The sequence below is a fragment of the Epinephelus moara genome, chromosome 14 (assembly GCF_006386435.1).
Source record: "Epinephelus moara isolate mb chromosome 14, YSFRI_EMoa_1.0, whole genome shotgun sequence".
Lineage (NCBI taxonomy): Eukaryota > Metazoa > Chordata > Actinopteri > Perciformes > Serranidae > Epinephelus > Epinephelus moara.
In genome coordinates this window covers 34,317,400-34,337,118 of record NC_065519.1, presented here as the reverse complement: position 1 = coordinate 34,337,118, position 19,719 = coordinate 34,317,400, and the positions used below count along the sequence as shown (strand labels likewise).

The 19,719-nt window shown below is 43.2% G+C and overlaps 1 protein-coding gene across 1 annotated transcript in view; it reads right to left on the bottom strand.

Moving 5' to 3' along the window:
• Positions 1 to 17,194, bottom strand: part of LOC126401427 (myelin transcription factor 1-like protein) — a 123,419-nt gene extending 106,225 nt beyond the window's left edge. Inside the window, exon 1 of the mRNA XM_050062668.1 lies at positions 16,738 to 17,194. The gene's annotated coding sequence lies outside the window, so the exon portion shown is untranslated. The remainder of the gene's footprint in view (positions 1 to 16,737) is intronic.
• Between the last annotated feature and the right edge of the window lie 2,525 nt (positions 17,195 to 19,719).

Here is a 19,719-nt window from a genome sequence, read left to right as displayed (position 1 = left end):
TCATGTTCCCTCTGTTTCTCCCTGCACAGCCTGTCTCCTGCTCCCTCTCATTCTTATTCCTTGTCTTTTTTTTGCTGCTTCTCTCTCCTCTCCTCCCTCCTCTTTCCATTCGGTGCCCAGATGCAGAGAAGGCAGCTGTGTTGTGTTTTAAAGTGTGCCCGGTTGAAACCACTGTGCCTGGCATCTGCTGTTGGCAAAAAAAATAATAACCAACCCCCACTATAGGCATCCATCTATGTCTCTCTCTCCTACTCTCTCTTGCCATCTCTCTGCCTTTTAATCCTCTGAAATGAGATGAAAGACATCTGCCGTCCTTTTAGGGAGGAAAGGGTTAACCAGATACCCGGCTCCTCTTCCAGCAAGCTCTCTAATAACCACCAATTATTGAACTGTACATCAGTGTACAAGAAAAGAATGGAAGAAAAATAAAAAAAGGCCTTCTCTGTTTTACTCAGGGCTTGTTAGCCCAGAGGCACATAGCTAGCTAGCTGGCTAACTAGTTTCTTTACTAGAGTAGCCCAAATGAGGTCCCTACAGGTTTGTAATGCCAGTGACATGATACAGAAATCTCCTGATCAAGCTAACAAGCTAAATGTGCCGGGTGGCTGTCTAGCAGCCCATCTCATAACTGTCAACAAAGAGAATGACAATATAGCTGGCTAGCTAGGGATCTCATTTAAGACTGCTAATCAGACACAACCGTGCATTGTGCTAAGGTGGAGCCCTCCTGAGACCAAAGCTTCGGAGACGAGGGGAGCATATCATCTGACTCTGCCAGGGAAGATGCACCCAAACATGGGGGCTGAGGGAGACGCAGGCAAGCTGTGGGAGCCGGGGCTGTAATTAGGTGCCCTGAGCTTGACGCCCACACGCCTCGAATGAGACGCCATCCATCCCTCCCTCTCCACTGCAAATAGGCTCCTGGGCGCCTGGGCTCTGGTACACAGCCACACACAGGTGCACATACATGCACATATACAGTATACAGTATATCATTTGTATCATCAAGCACACAAGACAAACTCACCCACACAACTACAGCATGTGCAAACCCGCGAAAAAGAATGTCATACACAATTAACACATACAGCTGCAGAGCCTGTACACACACTCAGAAACACACTTATCTTGGGGATCATAAAGTGACTGCATTAGTGGAATGCAAGAGTGATGGGGAAATTGTCCTCAAACAACAATGAATGATTGATTTTAGCACCAGACACTGCTCTGTTACCTTTCTGTTATTCTTATAAATAAGTAATAAAGCTCACGTGAACCTGTAAACCTCTCAGACTATGAGAATTTATGCTGTACAACCAACCATTTACTGAATGGAACTGCTCAAGGATTGCACCAAATGTCTTTTTTTATTTATTTTTTTTTATGACGAGCTCAGCCAAAACACAAAAATACAAAAATATATGCCAATATAATTTCCACTGTGGACCAAAATAGAAACCAAAAATCAATCCCAAGCACAGTATAGAAAAAAAGCTAGCTATCTCAACTGCAGAGCCTGTCTCCCCATCTCCCCTGGTCCGTGAGAGCAGAACACACTGGTGCGCTGGCTTTTGACCACGGCAATTTTAATCAGTCTTTTTCACACTTCATTGGGAATTCATCGCCGCCTTCCCCCTTCAAACATTGTTTGGGAGAGTTATCAGCGGCAGGCAGCATATCCGGTAATTATACATGCAAGGTAACGCTGGGAGCTGGGCTGAATATTTCAGCCAAATGCATGTGCTGCTGAGAGGCACTGGAGGGTACAGCTGCTTCATAATGCTGGGTCTGTGGCGGCCATGATTGAAGAATGGTGTCTGAGAGTCACATCCAGAAAGTAGTCATTTGCTACATGTGATGTGAAGTGGGCTGAAACATTAAGTTTAAAGCAACGTGATTTGCATTACAATGAGCCAATTTGGAAAAGGTGTTGTTCTTTAATGTAAATCCTTCCCATGAATTAAAGCAGATTGCTTTGTTACAGATACAAGCACACTGAGTGTGAGTGTTTCAGCACATTGCATATTTGAAGAAGCATGGTGCAAACACTACAAGAGACTAGATCACTAAAAAATTTTGATGGTTCAACGTGTTTGTTTACTGTGTGAGTAAGAGGCCAGCTGTTAATAGGGTCTGAACACACAGCCAGACAAAAACCACAGAGACACACACACACACACACACACACACACACACACACACACTGAAACCACCAGTCAGACACTAGAGGGTCCTCTGGGGAAAATAGCAGCGGGGGCATAACAATGACTCATCCAAACGGTCACAGAACACACAAACACACGAGCACACACACACCCTGCCATGGCAGCCAGGCTGTCAGATAGCATCAGCACCGAGCCTATGGAGTGCTGTTGACAGGTGTGGCCCGCCAGTCACGCACACACACACCAGCCACCAGTCACGTCCCCCAACCCCTCGCCTGACAGGGAACCACATGTGATAATGTACCCCATTCGGTGGATGTGTGTGTGTGTGTGTGTGTGTGTGTGTGTGTGTGTGTGTGTGTGTGTGTGTGTGTGAGAATGAGTGTGTGTAGTGATAAAGTGAGAAGCTGTATGTTCTGTCAGAGTGCATGTGTGTCCCCCCATGCTTTCTAAATGTGTGTGTTGCTGGGTTTATTTGCATGCATTCAGTAGGTAGATGTATGTGCCACTCTGTGTGTGAGGCCAATCCACAAAGTGCTAGTATACGGGAGTGCTGCTGTAGCTGTGAATATTGTGTAGAGTGGCATGGAGACAGCTCCAGCATTGCAGTGAGATCAATAGAATAATACGGAGCCTGACTAATTCTCTCTCTCTACTGTGTGTGGGCTGTACAGTATGGAGCCATATGCCTCTGTATGTTTGATGTGTGTTTATGTATTTTTCACAGTGGGAATGCTCTTTTTGGGTGGACACCTGGTAAAGTCGAGACACTGACCTTGATGTCTACATACATAGATACACGTATATATACAGCATGTGTGTAGGAGTGAAGCAGATGAAACCTGCACTCTGTGAGTATTGGTACAAATGTGTATCTGTGAATGAACATTTCAGAATGGAGCGCCCTTCACGCACAAAATCAGTAATACTGCTGCTGCCCACAGGTACAGAGCTCTGCACAGTTACCAAATTAACAGGGAGCATGGCGAGGTAGTCTGTAGCAAACACACGCACAGCCTTCAGCACAAAACCGAGAGACCTGTACACTGCCTATACTGCAAAAACTGTTTTCTACCTGTATCACTGCTCATTGCTCAATCCTAATTAGAAGGCCATATGTTTGCAGTGTGAAACAAATAGTCGTATTGTTATTAGAGGAGTATGCAGGCACGTGCGATGCATTCGAGCACGAGAACAGATGGACAAGCACGCTTGCACATGCATGCGGGCATCCACACACACAAACAATAGCCACCCACGGCAAGGCATGTTAACGCACTCCCCTCAGAACACACATACACACACCCACAGACGTATACAACCCACTCTTGCCTCTAAGCAGTCTAGTCCAGTTACTACAAAGCCCACCAAGAGCTCTTTGCAGATCAAATAATCATGCCTTCCATCTGTTTCCATTTCTCTACATTAGCTTAGTGAAGGCGCCCTACAGACCCTGTTAAGAAGCGCCGCAGCCATGGGTAAAATAATGATTCCTCTCTCAACCCCCTACTCCTCATTATCTCCATCCAAAGCCAATTCAATGACAGGGAGTAGATATGGGCCAATTGCATGTACGACCCTTATACTGCTCTGTAATGCCGTCTTACTGTGATATTATGCAGGGCTTGCATTGTACAGTACAGCACTGTACTGTAATGGGCTTTTTTATAGCATGAATAGTTATTTTGATGTTGTTATAGTATGAAATATAGATCATAGTATATAGGCTATGTCTGAATACGTTACCCTGAATCCTTTTGAAATCCTTTTGATTCTGCCCTGCTACCTTTGCACTGACTCTATCCTTTTCCATTCCTTTATCATCTGGACTAAGCACATACTGTATATTTTATTAGTTTGATCAACCAAGTCAGACTTTCACTCAGAAATGACATGCTCAATAAATATGAGAGACTGAACGGACATACAGCACAAACTGGGATGAAAATGAATTAGTGAAATGCATAATATCACCATCTTCCTCATACAATGAGGTGGGAAGCTGACATTCAGCTTGTGAGAGTATGTGCCATCTCGCCAATGAGCTTAGGAAGAGGGGGGGTGGGGGGATGTTTGGTCCCTGTTATGCAAGATGGAAATGAGTTTGCCACGCTTTGCTGTAGCCAAGCTATTTTGGAACGGCTCACATCGGAAAACGCTGGGCCGAGCAGGAAAATTAGGTCATTTACAAGAGCAGGGCAGTGCCTTCTTTCGGCAAGCGAGCGGTGGCGAGGGCTAAGACTAAAGAACTAAAACGTGTAGCGCTATTTATTCAGGGCAGGGGGTACACAAATTTGAGAAAAATGAACAAGATGCGGGAGCTTAACACAGGCAAAGCAAACAAGCGTTTTAACAGAGACCTGGCAATGACCTGAATACATTGCAGCAATGGAAGGGAAGCGAGAATCCAGCTCTGAGTGCATAGCTTCAAATTCCTCCTGCATTTTGTAGCAGATCACACTGCACACTATGACTTTCTTGTCTGTATGCAGAGACCGATGCTGACACAGAGGGTCTGATTTATTATGCATGGGACTGTGGGGCGCAATTGGTGAGGGGGAATGAGAAACGATGGCATCCTCCTTGTTAACAGTAAATATGTGATCCATCCGCCTTGTTAACCGCTGAACTGAGATGAAGAAGTGAAGGCAAAACTTGCCCCCCCCCCTTTCACAGTTATATTTGAACTAATCATCCACTAGCAGGGAAAATCCTGTTACACAGACCAGGATAACAATGGCACAGAGATGCACTGCAGTCAAGAGCCAGAGCGAAACGATAGACAGGGAGGGTACAGAGGGACACAACATTTTTTGGGAGACAGAAAGGCGAGGGAGGGGCAGGAGAGAGTGTGTGTGCAGAGACAGAAAGAGAGAGACAGGCGAAGATAAAGGAAATGACAGAGGGAGCAAAGGAAGGACAGACAGGGAGAGGGTACATGAGGAGAGACGGAGCAACTAGAACTGTGTGTGTGTGTGTGTGTGTGTGTTGAGGGGAGTTAGTAGGAGGGCCCAGAGGTGCCTTGTCAGCGGTTTCTGAGGGCCATGTCTGAGGAGGCCTCCAGGTGGCAGGTGAATATGCCCTAGTTTGAGGAGTACACATACACAGATACACAGGAGGCATGTGCACAGAGCATGTAAACAAACGCACCAGTCTTTTAGTACACATGTAAATCTTTTCCCTTAATCACACTGATTATTTAATTCTATAGTCTCTCCCACCTTATTTAGCCTAAGTACAGGTATGCATTGTTGAAAATGGATGCCAATGGTTAGCTGTTAATCGGTTAACTGGTGAGAATATTTTGACCAGTTACAAATTAGGGATGGGAATGAGCACTCGAGCACTCGTTTGGAAGTCAGTTTTTTGCTCAACATATAGAGTAAAAAAAAATGAATAAAAATGTATTTTATTGTAGAATTGTAAGCAGTGTATTACTTTGCTCAGCGCCTCCTTGCCCCACTGTCCCTCTCTGTTTATGCTGCAGGAGGGTGACCTCCGCAATGTGGAACAGGTGGTAAGAGTCCGCATACACACACACACATGACAGGGTGTACTGTTGGCATCACACAGCTAACATTACCTATCAGTTATTAAAGGGATAGTACAACCAAAAATGAAAATTCAGCCATTATCTACTCACCCATATGCCGAGGGAGGCTCAGGTGAAGTTTTAGAGTCCTCACATCCCCTGCGGAGATCCAAGGGGAGAGTGGGTAGCAGCACAACTCCACCTAATGCAGGGTGGGCGCCCCAGATTAAAATGTCCAAAAAACACATAATTGAAACCACAGAATATCTCCATACTGCTCGTCCGTAGTGATCCAAGTGTCCTGAAGCCCCGACATAAAAAGTTGTTTGGAAAAACGTCATTTGAACTCTGTTTTTAGCCTCATTGTAGCCTGTAGCTCTAACTGCCCCTCTGTGGACTGCGCTCACGTGTATGCGCTTGCGCGAGACCGTGAGACATGGGCACCGCCTTCACGTGTGTTCACGTGCTTTCACTGGTCTTGAGCGCAAGCGCACACATGTGAGCTCGGTGTACACAGAAGCAGTTAGAGCTACAGGCTACAATGAGGCTAAAAACAGAGTTCAAATGACGTTTTTCCAAACAACTTTTTATGTCTGGGCTTCAGGACACTTGGATCACTACGGACGAGCAGTATGGAGATATTCTGTAGTTTCAATTCTGTGTTTGTTAGACGTTTTAATCTGGGGCACCGTCAGCCTGCTTTAGGTGGAGTTGTGCTCCTACCCACTCTCCCCTTGGATATCCACAAGGGATGTAAGGACTCTAAAACTTTACCTGAGCCTCCCTCAGCATATGGGTGAGTAGATAATGGCTGAATTTTCATTTTTGGGTGCACTATACTTTTAACAGGTTTAACGACAAAGTAGAGCGTTAAACTCCTTCAGTGCTGCGTCTAACCCATGTAACAGCAGCAACAGAAAGATGGCTGATTTTTCCCATGTTAACTGTCACTTGGTTTAATAGACAAATTAAAGCCTGGTTGCTCAATAAATGAAAATAAATAAATTGCACTTGTTTTCTGTTGTCAGACAATTAACATTCCCTTTCTAACATTAGTTATGTTTCTTTTGCAAGTACTACTCTATAATAATTCAATTGTTCATTCATTCATTTCCGTAACCGCTTATCCCTGTTGGGGGTCGCGGGGAGGCTGGAGCCTATCCCAGCTGACATTGGGCGAGAGGCAGGGTACACCCTTGACAGGTCGCCAGACTATCACAGGGCTAACACATAGAGACAGACAGCCATTCACACTCACATTCACACCTACGGACAATTTAGAGTCACCAATTAACCTGCATGTCTTTGGACTGTGGGAGGAAGCTGGAGTACCAGGAGAACCAGGAGAAAACCCACGCTGACACAGGGAGAACATGCAAACTCCATGTGAGTACCTGAATATGAAAGTTACTTAAACTGCCCATGCCTATTACGCATGTCGGTCTATCAGTTAATTTTGCTTAAGTTTAGTGCACTTCCCGCCACCCCAGGACTGCTGGGAGCTTGCTAGCGGCATCGCTCATTCAGCAATTATTGCTAGTAGTCCTGACCAACAGTGTTGCTATGTAAACATTGTGCTCAGCCTCCAGTCTCCTCGCATTTCACCCTGGTGGGTGGGTGGCTCAAATTTGATCAGGAAACACCCTTTAGCATTGACAACTATATTATCACTGTTAGCTCCGTTAGCACCATAAGCAGTGTCAGCACAGCTAGTGGTGCTAATATAGTTAATAGTGCCAAAGGGATTTTAAATCTCACAGAGTCAATGAAGCACCTTACTAAAAAGAAAGACCTCTTGATTTGCATGTTATTTCACTTTTTTATTTTTCTCAAAAATGTACCCATTACCCATTAATTAGTTACCCATTAATAGGTGTCAAGTCATCAAAAGCAAATTTAACCAAAACTGACACCCTTAGTTTTCATAATGACATATTTATTCATGTCAATATTAGGCTTTAAATTGCACTGTTTTCAAAAACAGACTACTTAATGTTATACCTTAATCACTTAAATCTCTCTCTGCTTGTAAAAGGAGCAACAAACAACATTTTCTTGCCTCTGATGACACACTGAGATTGCATTCTCTTGCCTGTATGAGTTGGATTTACGGATAACTGAGCTTTTTTGACAAAATATCCCACTACAACCAGGTTTCAAAGAACTGCACTCCAAAAAAAAAAAAAAAAAAAAAAAGATACAGTGATCGATTTGACTCAAATGCACATGACAGAAAGACAGATTATCTAAACTAAAATGGACTCTCCAATTCAAAGGATCATTCTGACACCCCTTAAAAAAAGAACCAAATCAAAAATGAGCGTGCTCAGATTGTTGTCTGACACAATCCTTTCTGCATCTGAGTTTGATTTTCGGAGCTCGTCAAAGCAAGCCATAAGCACTAAGTGGTCAAAACTGAATCCAAATCATTGTTCCCCAAACAAAAGCTGTATGTTCACGAAACAAAGTTATTGATCTGCGCTGTGTTTTCCTGGGAATTTTGTGTGGAAGTGTGTGTGTGTCAATATTTATGCATCTATGTCTGTTTATGTTCCAACTGTTGCCTCAACTTGCATGTTTGCATGCATGTGTACACATATCCCTGCCTGCAATAGCGCGTTTGGTTCCGCATATGTGTGTTTTTGTGTGTGCGTTCGATGAGCCGTCAGTCCTAAAGAGGGGCTATGCTGCTGTCATGCGATGACACCTCTTATTTGCTGCTGTCCTGTGAAGCGGAGCTGAAGGCAGAGGTCAGGCCACCCTCACAGAGACGCTGCGACTCAGAGCACATCATGTCTGCCTGCCTCCCAACGCTGTGGTGTAGGCCTGAGCCCGACACACACGCTCATGCATAATACAGTCACACACATTTATCCGCATACACACACACACTGCTCGCCTGAGCTCCACACACCAGTCGCGTTTATTTGAATTTTCAATTACTTTTTTTCCAACATGCCTCAATTAGAGCTATTCAGTCCACACAAAAACTGTACAGAAAAAATAACAGGATCATTGTCTACAACAATAACTACTTTGAGACCTGATTGAAACAAATAGTGCTTAATACAATGCCCTCTTTAGTCAGCAGTGCATACAGGTCAGGATTTATATTCAGCCCATCCTGCACATCAGTGCCTCTATGGAAAAGGGGAACCAGGATGAAGCCTGTATGAGGAGACCTGTAATACGCCTGCTGAATGCAACGCTACACTCAATAGTCATCTCTTCTCCCCACACCTCCAGCCTCCCCCCTATTTGCTCCTGTAGGCCGTCCATTCATCTCGGCCGGTGTCACATGCCGTCATCAATTACCCATTAGACAGTGTAATATTCCCCCAATATTGCCGGCGTGTGACTGGGAGATTTTAGAGTGATCAAAACCGACAAATCTGATTTACAGAGCTAGCATAAATAAGGAGATTGTGCCCTCCCTGATTGCCCTGTTGAATAATGGATGCCTGTTTGGTAATCATTTTCCAATATCACACCACTTTCCCCTAGACTGGCCTAGCAGAGTCCTCCTTTTTCTTGTCTTTTCTTTCCTCTTTACGTCTCTCTTTTTTCTTATCTCTTTCTTTCTTATCTCTCTCTCTGTCTTTCCTTCTATCTCTACTCCGACATTGCTTCTTGTATACACTGATATGCTGGAGTTTCCTGAAACAGCCTACCAGTGGCTGAAAGATTTACGTGGACAGTTTGTGTCTTTGTCTACGTCAGTCTCTGACCCAAAGTGTCTGGGGACTTTCTTGACTTTCAGTAGTGATGCTACAGTGATAGCGTCATTACTGAGGAGGCGGGTGTTGTTGTGATTGAAACATTTTGTTTTCTGATTCATCTTGCCATTGTTTAGAGAGAGAAAATGTCACAGGTGCAAAGTTACAGTTGATACAATTTGTAAAAGTTTACGCAAAATATGCAGGCTAAACTTGAATATAAAGGTAAAGCAAGCTAATCTTTCTTTGATCCAAACATGGCCATCCCAATGTTTGCAAGTTTTCTACTTTTTTTTCAAAGATGCATTCTAAATAAAAGTGTGACAGACAAAATGCAATATTTATGTTTGCTATGTTTTATCAAAATACTGCATGCTTAGAAATATGATACCTGCCTACCATTGTATACATATATTAACATCACGGCCAAACATCCAACGGTTGCGCACATCATTGTCCATTCAGCATGTCATCTTTCACCTACAGCTTGATGGATGTGAGCCAAACTAGCTAGAATTATAATCACTGATATTTCTTCTAACCTGATGGTGTGTGTAGGCAGGGGCATCAGGGGACTGGATGCAGAAACTGTACCTTACAAAAGGCTTAGCAGGGGGCACAAGCGATCAAATTGCCTGCTTGTGTACCTTCCCTTTCTATCATGGTTTGCATACACAACCTTCAGTTCATACTAAATGTTGTACTAAAACTAATTGCGATCGTATGACAACAACACAAGCAGTCTCAAGGTCAGCGCTTTGATGATATCGTAGCAGCGCTCTAAACAGCTGCTCCGGTGCTCTTTGTAATATTCTTCAAGGCACAGTTGTGCCTCTAATGGGAAAAGGCCAAACCAGGTTATGAAAATCCTTATTTACAGCTAGCTGCCTGGCTGTGTGAAGTAGGTCACAGCAGCTCCTGAAATGGAACGAACCTCGCTCACACCGTTTAATACTTTTCTTTTGAATGCTTGCTGCCTTACAATGGCACCTGAGGGAAAGACACAGACACACTGTTTCCACTCCTCCTTAGCAAGAGCGTCTTGACCCGGCTGTTAAAAAATGTGTCTGCACCCTGTGGGAAAGTCCAGCTTTTACCTGACAAAACAAATAAACAGGCTGCAAACATCAACTACAAAGCCTGTAAATACCAGGGCAGAGGTTTAGCTATTAATACTATTAGGAACATTCCAGCAGTTGTATTTCCAGAGTAGCTGAAATGGCCTCTAGTGTCTAAGCATGAAAAGATGCAAAGCAAAATAGCCCAGAATAAGTCAGGACACCACGTTACAATACATGATCCCAATGTCCTGCAGGTCAGGCAGGCTAATACAGTATAAAGCTCCTATCACCTAGTCTGGCACTTTATGCTCATCATCATATGCTTAGACATTTGCAACTTATACAATATGTCTGACAGTGCTGGATAGGTGTGGGGCCTGAGGTGTAGGTGAGCGCTGTCCCCTGGGGTGATGGATGCCTGTGGGAGGCTGTTATGCCACAAGGTGAAAATGTCCATTAATCAGCCCCACTTCCTCCATTGCCGTGGCTTTCCCATTACCAGCGCACTCCGAGCAGGCTGATTGGTTTTTAATTGGCCTGCCCGCCAGGAGATAGATCATGTTTTCCCTGAGGAAAGGCACGAAGGTGTGTGTATGGTGGGGGGCACCCGTGCTATCTCTTGAGGGATACCCACAGTAAAATTCTCTTTATGCACCTATTTTACAAAAAGGATGAAAAAGCAGATCTGGGTGGTCACCTATCACATATTGTATGTATACACATAACACTTTTGCCAGAAAAAAGTAAAAAAATAAAATAAATATGTGCACAGTGCAAAGCAGCAGCGATAAGCTAGCCAGTGGGATACACATATGCACTAAAATGCAGGCTCAGCCGGACCGGCTTAACACAACAAAGAACAGAGAAGCTCTGATTACAGCATATACAGTGGTAGCATGATTTCTCCTTCTCCTTCTGACACCAATACTTCACTTTGTCTTTACATGACAAATAGTCGTTTGCTGCTGTATTAATGCTCTGAATATCGAATACAGAACCTTTACATTTCAGTGGTGATATGACAGCTACCAAGTATGCAAGTAATTGTATGAGCACATCTCCCTACAGTAGAAGTAGTATTAGTGTTTGCAGCTGCAGTATCTGTATCTGTATTTTTGGTAACTGTCAAGCCATTTTAGTTATTAAATACAGTTGTTTCAAAATGTAGTATGGCTAAAGTTAAAATCTCCAGTGGCTGTTAAAAATCATGACTTTTGGTCTGAATGATGACTGTGCCATAATTAATAGCCTGTAGTAGCAAGCGTACCAAGGATGTATGTGTGAAGGACACGGGAGCAGCTACATCTTACACTGAGCAGACGTCAGTATTGACATTGTGTCTGCTCAAATAGATCAGTCCCCTCTCTGCCATAGCCTGACCACGTCATTGAGGCTGATTGGAAGAACACATTGATTCCCCATGGTATCTCCACACAGGTTCACAAGGATACACATTCATCACACAACCACGGGCTGATCCTCTTGGCCTTTGTACAAGTAAGGAGGAGATAAAATAAATCTCTATTCCAATAAAATTAACATTTGAGAGAAAATGTTTAAAATAATCCCAGCTGCTGCTTAATCGATTTGTGTTGTGCTATGATTCATCGTAAGGAGAGCAGACAGCCTGCATGGCGTGGGCAAATATACTGCAGGCCAGCACTTCTGTAGGTGCGCCACAGTCTGGCGTCAAGGGCAGGTGATGTTAGAAGGCCAGCCTGTAAGCCCATCTTAGCCTTCACCGCGGGGAGAGAGCACGATCTGCACTGTGTTTGGGAGATATGCTCCTGGTGTGGAGCTGGAGGTAGCATGGTCTACTGGGAGCTGCATCCAGTACAGCGGAGGCTGCAAATGGGAGTTATTTTCAGAGACTGGCCACTGGTTCTGGGTGTATACAGGGATGTAATTCAAGGTTAAATCATCTTCGCCAGTTTGTTGGTAAAATACAATTTACAATTTTGTAATATCTACTTTTTGTATTAGTAATCAAATGTTGTAGTTATTCATATTGTGAGTGGGTTGAAATGCATTTCTTCTATACTGATATTGTATCCTCTGATACACATGATGTCAGCAGCCGCTTCCTTTTCACATACCAGAAAGGAGCTTACCAAGGAAAGCAAATGAGGTTCACACAGTTTTGTCCTGATCCTATCCCCCTTCCATGCTTAAACCCCAACCAACGGATAGGAGTAGCTACAGAGGCAACAATGTGATCCGTCCCTGACTTTCCCACCCACAAACTAATTCTGCTTATTGGCTCGATGTAAATAAAAATTCTATTTCTTTATGTATAAGTTAACCTTAAAAAGACTTGTCGTATAGACCAAAAACAATCACTTCAACTGGCAACTGACCCACTTGTTTATTTCTGTTATCATAAAGTAAATGCATTTAAAGACACAGAGTTATATACAGTGGTCCGACCTATCTGATGTTTCTGCTGTGTTTATTTTATGTAGTGTTTTGCTTTGCTAGCATCTTTGATTGATCAAATCTACCTGCACAGAAGCTGAGCAATGTACTGTTGTGGACAGGGGCTGCAGCTAAACATATTTTTCTAAAAAGACCCACCTAAAAATCAATACATGTTTAAGTGTAAGCTATATTTGGAATATTTTCTTCACTTTACCTTACAGACTAACCAATTCAGGCAGTGGTAGACCAGCAACTCCCTTATTCTGCGAAGTAAAATTACTGTGTTTGTCAATTGAGTCTGGTGGCTTTAAGATAATAGCTTTACTTTCCCGTCAGAAAGAGCTGTCTGCGGCAAGGTAAAGTGGGGACAATATTCTAAATATAGTGAACACTTAAAGTTTTTAAGTGGGCCTTTTCTTAAGTGTCTAAAAACTAACTAACTAAGGCAGTGTTTGCTCAGCACTCTTTAATTTTATGTACTAATGTGGGGGGTACTGCAAACAAACATTGTGATTCAGTCTATACTGCACCTGTTTCCTTTAAAATCAGAATTAAGCAACACTAAAATGTACATGTATATGTACTTATATTTACAACTGCCAAAGTATTTTTATATATTTTTTAATATATTGTAATGTTTTTAAATACACGTTTTGGCTACACGGTACTTCCATATGTGAAGGCATTTGTAAAAGTGACCACCACAGTAGATCACACAGACAGTCTAGCATGAATGCAGAGTCATGCTATGGTACTGCATGGCTCAGACATGCTAAGCATAGCGTGTGGATGTGTGATCCAGCCACTCAACATAGAGGCTAATATTAGCGCATGGCTGCCCCCCCACCCCACAGCAGCCGATTGCATGCAGGGGATCCCCAGGAGGCTTTCTGCTGCTCATTCATTAGGCTGCTGAGAAATAAGGGACATACAGTATCTCCCACGCGAGGCTGGAGTAAAGACCCCCACCCATCCATCCATTAGACTCAGTCTGCAGCTGTACATGTCTTTGAAAAATCTGCAGTTCTTTTTGTCACATTATTACACAGTATGTAGACATAAATATGTTTATATATTTACAGTTTATACCAATAAAGAATCAAATATGAGCACCCTGAGCAGAGGCTGGGACTAACTATCCCACATTACAGTACCTAATTACAATGCATCTGTACATTTCTTATGACCTTACAGTCCATATTCAGCAATCCCATCAACACCCAATTTCCTCTCCCCTCCAGCTCTGACTAGACTGTTGTGATTATGAGGGGCTGGGTTCTTCTATCATACCAGAGAGAGACAGAGAGAAAAGATTGGAGGCAGGGGGGGTTCCCGCAATGTTGGTCGCAGTAAGACCCGGGTAGCGTGCTTTCCCTCTATAATTTAATCACATTCAGCTGTCTCCCTGTCCTCGGCTCGCTCAGCAAAGCACATCAGGCACCATGGTGGCACACACACGCACACAGTCGCACACACTCTCGGCACACCAACACGAGTCTCCCCCTAACAAGCAAGACATTTCCTTCCTCTTCCAGCTAAAGGAACATCCCAGAGAACATGACTTCACCTCATGCCAAGCGGCTTGTCCCGACTGCCTCAATAAAGTGACACAACCCCTCTGAGAGATACAGGGCACTGAAGGACACTATACTTAACACAAGAGCTCACAATTTGGACAGAAACTGTAATAAAAGCATTAACAATACTGTGGAAATTGTGAGAGGATGGAATAGCTGCAGTATTCACCACCTTCTCTCTAACGATTCACAATAAAAGACTGAGCTCAGACTGAATCTATAAAACTAAAAGGTGTACAGATACCAAAAATGGATTGTGAAAAGAAGACATTTACTATGCCTACATCCTGTAGGTTGATTTTTTGTGATATAAAAATCTTCTTGGTATGGGGAACGCATTGTTACAACCTCTCACTGTATCCCCAGATGTCACAAACCTTGTCTCCATCATTTGTTGACATGAGAAACATTCATTTTGACACACTTTGGGCAAGGGAGAGTAGACACAAGTATCTCACTTTGTATCAGACATTTGTTTGTCTTGACAGAATGAAACATGTTGCAGCGCATCTGCCTTAGCTGTGTGTGTGTGTATACAGTATATGCCACCCACGGGAACACACACAAACATCTGCATTGTCTTTTCTCACAGACAAATCAGAAAAAATACTTTGTGTAAGATGAAATATAGAGGGACTAAGGGACTCATGCACATGTGCGTGTGTGATTGTTTATATGCATGCAACTCAACCAAAGAGTTCACTCTATTTGAAGTTGGGAACTCAAGCTCTCTTCTAACTTCAAATTCTCTTCTTTCCCTCCTTCAGTCTCTTCTCTCAGTCTCTATTCCACTACTTCTAATTGTTTTCTGGCAGTCACAATGCCTCAACTCCCTGGATGACAAACAGCGTCCTCGCTACCTCCTAGACCTCAGACTAACATCAAACAGAACACATCGCACAACAGGAGAGACTGATCTTAGCAAGGGATAAAAGCACCAGAGCAACAACCAAATAAAATAATAAAAAAATGACATTTTATAATAATAACAGTACTGTATTCAATAGCTAAACAAATGTATAGTGATAACAAATGCCCCTAGAATATTGTCCAATCCTCTAACACAGCTGAAGTTTGCAGTGCAGCATTATCTACAGCAGGAGCACAAAACTTACACAACAAACTTTCAAATGGGTGCTCACAGCAGACTGAAACTTCTACATGCTTCTTAGTGAAATAACACTGCATTCAAGAGGGATAATTAAAATTATTAATATTCAGTAGGTAAAGCAATTCTAGAGAGTCAAGAGCAATGTAACAAAGACACAATATAAGCCATCCCAGAGCTACGCGACAAGAACAATAAACTACCAAATCACCTTCCTCAGCCAGCTGTTACTTTTTCTCACTTAACTCACTGCACCACTGCCACAAGATCACATTGCTAAACATCTGAAGAATCAGTAACACTAAAGCGATGAACACAAGAGAACTGTGTAGAATTAACGATCAGTTTAAAGCAGCACTCAAATATAATCTTTGCAAGACTGTACATGTACCTTACATCTTCAATCAGTGCAAAGCAAAGACACAAGATGCCCTAAACAAGCCAAAGTTACCTACCAACTGCAGTCTTCTTTTTAAACTTTTCCTCCTGCTCGCCAGAATGCGCTTCCTCTCCTTTTTCAGTCTTTCCTTTACTTCTCTCCCTTACTCTTTCCCAATTCACTTACTGTGCTCACTGCAAAGTTCTGCTCTCCTCCTGCATGCAAATCATTTTTACGACTTGAGAGATGACTGGGAATGAGGGAAGGAGGGAGAGCGAGAGGGAGAAAGGATGACAGAGGGGTGGAGGAGAGGAGATAATGGTTGGAAGGCAGGCGACCAATGGGCCTGGAGCCTAATGGAAAAAGGGAATCAGGACACACCAATGAGGCGCAGCCTGGAGAGGGAGAGAGAGAGAGAGAGAGAGCGCGAGAAGGAGAGAGAGTGAGAGAGAGAGAGAGAGAGAGAGCGGAGGAAACGGGCGAGGGAAGCAGGGATGGCGAGAGCACAGTCGGGAGGAGACGTTGTAACGCAGACCGAGAAAGACACTGAAGGAGAGAGAAAGCACACTGGGAGTGCACAGAGAAATAGAGAGAGGGAGACAGTTCAGAGCTGTACGTAGCGGGTGTGCACGGTAAATGGAGAGAGGCAAGCATCCCAGGCGAGATGGAGAGAGTGCAGATCAGAGAGGGGAACAGAGAAAGAAAAGCACAAAGAAAGAAAGAGGAGAAGAAAGGCAGGGAGAGGAAGAAAGAAAGGGAAAGAAGGAAGGAACTGACTTACCTGGGTACTGCTAGTGGCATCCTTCACACATCGCCTCGCAGACTCCACACACACATATACACATGCACCCACCCCAGCGATACAGGCACACGCCGCGCTGCCGCTGAGACTAACCAAAAGCAAAAACAACAAAGGAGAGGACTGCCAAAGCCGACTGGTATACCCTAAAGCAATCGTGCCTGTGTGTGTGTATGTGTGTGTGTGTGTGTGTGTATGTGTCTGTATATGTGTGTGTGTTTGCGTGTAAGTGTGTGTGAGTGTCAGGGAGAGAGGGTGGGAGTGTGTATGAGCATGTGTTTGTGCTGGGAGGCGAGGGAGAGACGGTTTGAAGGAAGCTAAAATGCTCTCTCTCCTTTCTCAGTCCTATAAGCTGAATTGGTTTCCTCCTCTCTCTCTGTCTCTTTCTCCCTCTATCTGTGTATCTCACTCTCTCTGTACACTGTGCATGTATGTCCTCCAACACTCAATATGTTCTCTCTCTCTCCCGCTTGCTCTCTCTCTGCCTGCTGATGTGCCCTCCCTTCCCCTTCTCCCTCTTATACATTTATTCAGGGCTGCAGACTGTCTGCTCCCAGAGTCAGTTCTTCCCACGGGCCCCGGGTAGAGATGAAGGGAGGTAGGGAGGAGGGAAGGGAAGGCAAGGGAAGGGAAAGAGAGGGAGAATAGAGGAGGGATGGGTGAGCCATGTGGAACATGTGCAGTGCATTTATTTCAAATGGGAGAGACACAAATTTGTGCCTTTAAAAAGGCAAAATGAGCTCCACTTGTGGTTCAGTGCACATTATTTGGCCTGGGATCATTCAGAGAGCTGAGAGAGATACAGGAAGCAAACTTAAAGGAAGTCTCTGGCTGAGCGCTGGCTTGCTGTTAATTAACACTTTTTCCCCCCCATTCCAGGCTTCGAGGCTGGCTGAGCACCAGAATTAAGAGCGCAGAAGATGAATGAGTATTGAAACAGGCTAGTTGTAGCCATGTGTTCAGTGATGAGCACCGGTAATGCACTGCTCCCAAACAGGAGACAATATTTACAATATAATCATGCTCACACCATAAAGAGGGTGACATTCATGCGCACTCTTGTGTGAATGAAAATGGGAATAACAACGTGATGATTTCCATATTTACCCAGATATGCAAACACAGAGAATGCTAATTTGATCCCTGAGACATCATCATAATTAGATTATAAATTAGGTTCATTTCTTACCGGACAAGAGGTGCTAATTCATTCATTTTCCACCAGTGGGGGAGACTCAGCTGAAAAATGCAGCAGCCACCCTATAGGCACAACAGAATATTGGGGATTCTCATATGCTCATCTGACAGCGACAAGCAATAACATATTCAAATAAATTCATATTTACACATTAATATTCAGAATAACATTCAAAGACATGGACTTGTGCTGCGCTCTTCCAGTCCAGTATACATGTATACAAGGCACATTGTTTTGATCTTCCCTATAATAGTAAACAAATCAAATGCCATACAGCAGTATTTTACAGAACCAACAAGCAGTGCTCTCTCCAACAATGCTGCCAGGCAGCTGAGGAAGGCATGATAAGTACTCTGGTGGGTTGGGACACAGATGCCCTCAGGGCGTTTAATATTAGCAATTTCAAATTCTTATTTGGCTATGTTAATGCCAATCAAGCACAATTAATTTACCCCACATTCTTAAACAAATAAACAAAGGGGAGAAACGTGCATGAATAAGGAAAATGCCGGTAATATGAGGAATCACCACACATTCGGAAAACTAGCTGGAAATCAATGTTTAAGCTGTTATTGTATTATGATACTCACTCATGGATCAGCATAAAAAAGAGAGGTCTCACTAATACAGCAGAGAAATGCTATCTGTAAAAATATGGATATGAATAGGCTTTTGTAGGCAGTGGGTCCCCTCAGCTGAATAAATGATTACGGTATGAATCAGTCCGTGGTTTAAGTGGCTGCAGAAAAATTATTTGGGGAATTTTGGAACTTTTATTTGCCCTGATGTGTTTACTGATATGGCTGTGTAAATAATTTAAATGCATGGGTCTGTAACAAAATTTTACATATTAGAAAGCTAACATACCTATGTCAAATTAACGATATTAAGGTGTAGAATAACTAAAGATAATTATTTTATTAACCTAAGTATTTAATTGCAGGTGTTTTGAGTAAAAAAAAAAGTATTTTTTTACTAATAAAGGCTGCATTAGTGTTCACCTTTGACTAATATGGTTTCCTTAGGGCTCACAGTTAGTGTGTCATTTCTCTGAATATGAGCTTCTTTGAACCTTCTAACCCACTCTTACAGCGGACATTTTGACATCTAACACAGGTGTTAATTGATTACATGATTAGCTGCATTCCATTTATGTGTGGAAGTGCCAAAAATGTCGCATGAAGACCAGTTCAAAAACGTAATGGCGTTACTAATGCAAGAAGACAGGACACATTTGACCAATTATAAAAGTATTATGATGCTAACATTTTATAAGACATTTATATTATGTCAGGTGTATGACTACTATCTTACTTACCGTTAACTTTGTCAAGCAAAAACTAGCTTAAAACATGTTAGCCAAAACTAGCTTAGCACCTGTTAGCCCAAACTAGCTTAAAGCCTGTTAGCAAAAACTAGCTTAACATAAATCATCTCGTCACGAAGTTATCACATAAATCACTCTTTTCGGTATTTTTAGCACAACAAAGGCAGACAAATAAGAAGAAAAGGTCTAGTAACGTAATGTAAGACGAACCAAACGTTTTAAAGTCAAACAAAACCGAGTTATTCAAAGTTTTTGACATACTTTCCTCAATGGTACGTTAGCTTACCATGTCATTGGTTCGACAGCCCATTGGTTCGACATCCCATTAGTCCGACTGTCCGCGGTGCTGAACGGCTCGCGGCGGGCGTATGGTGCGCCGCGACCGGCTTGAGGCGGAGCAGGCCCACGGCTTATGTGTTTTCACTTTCTTTTTCATTTT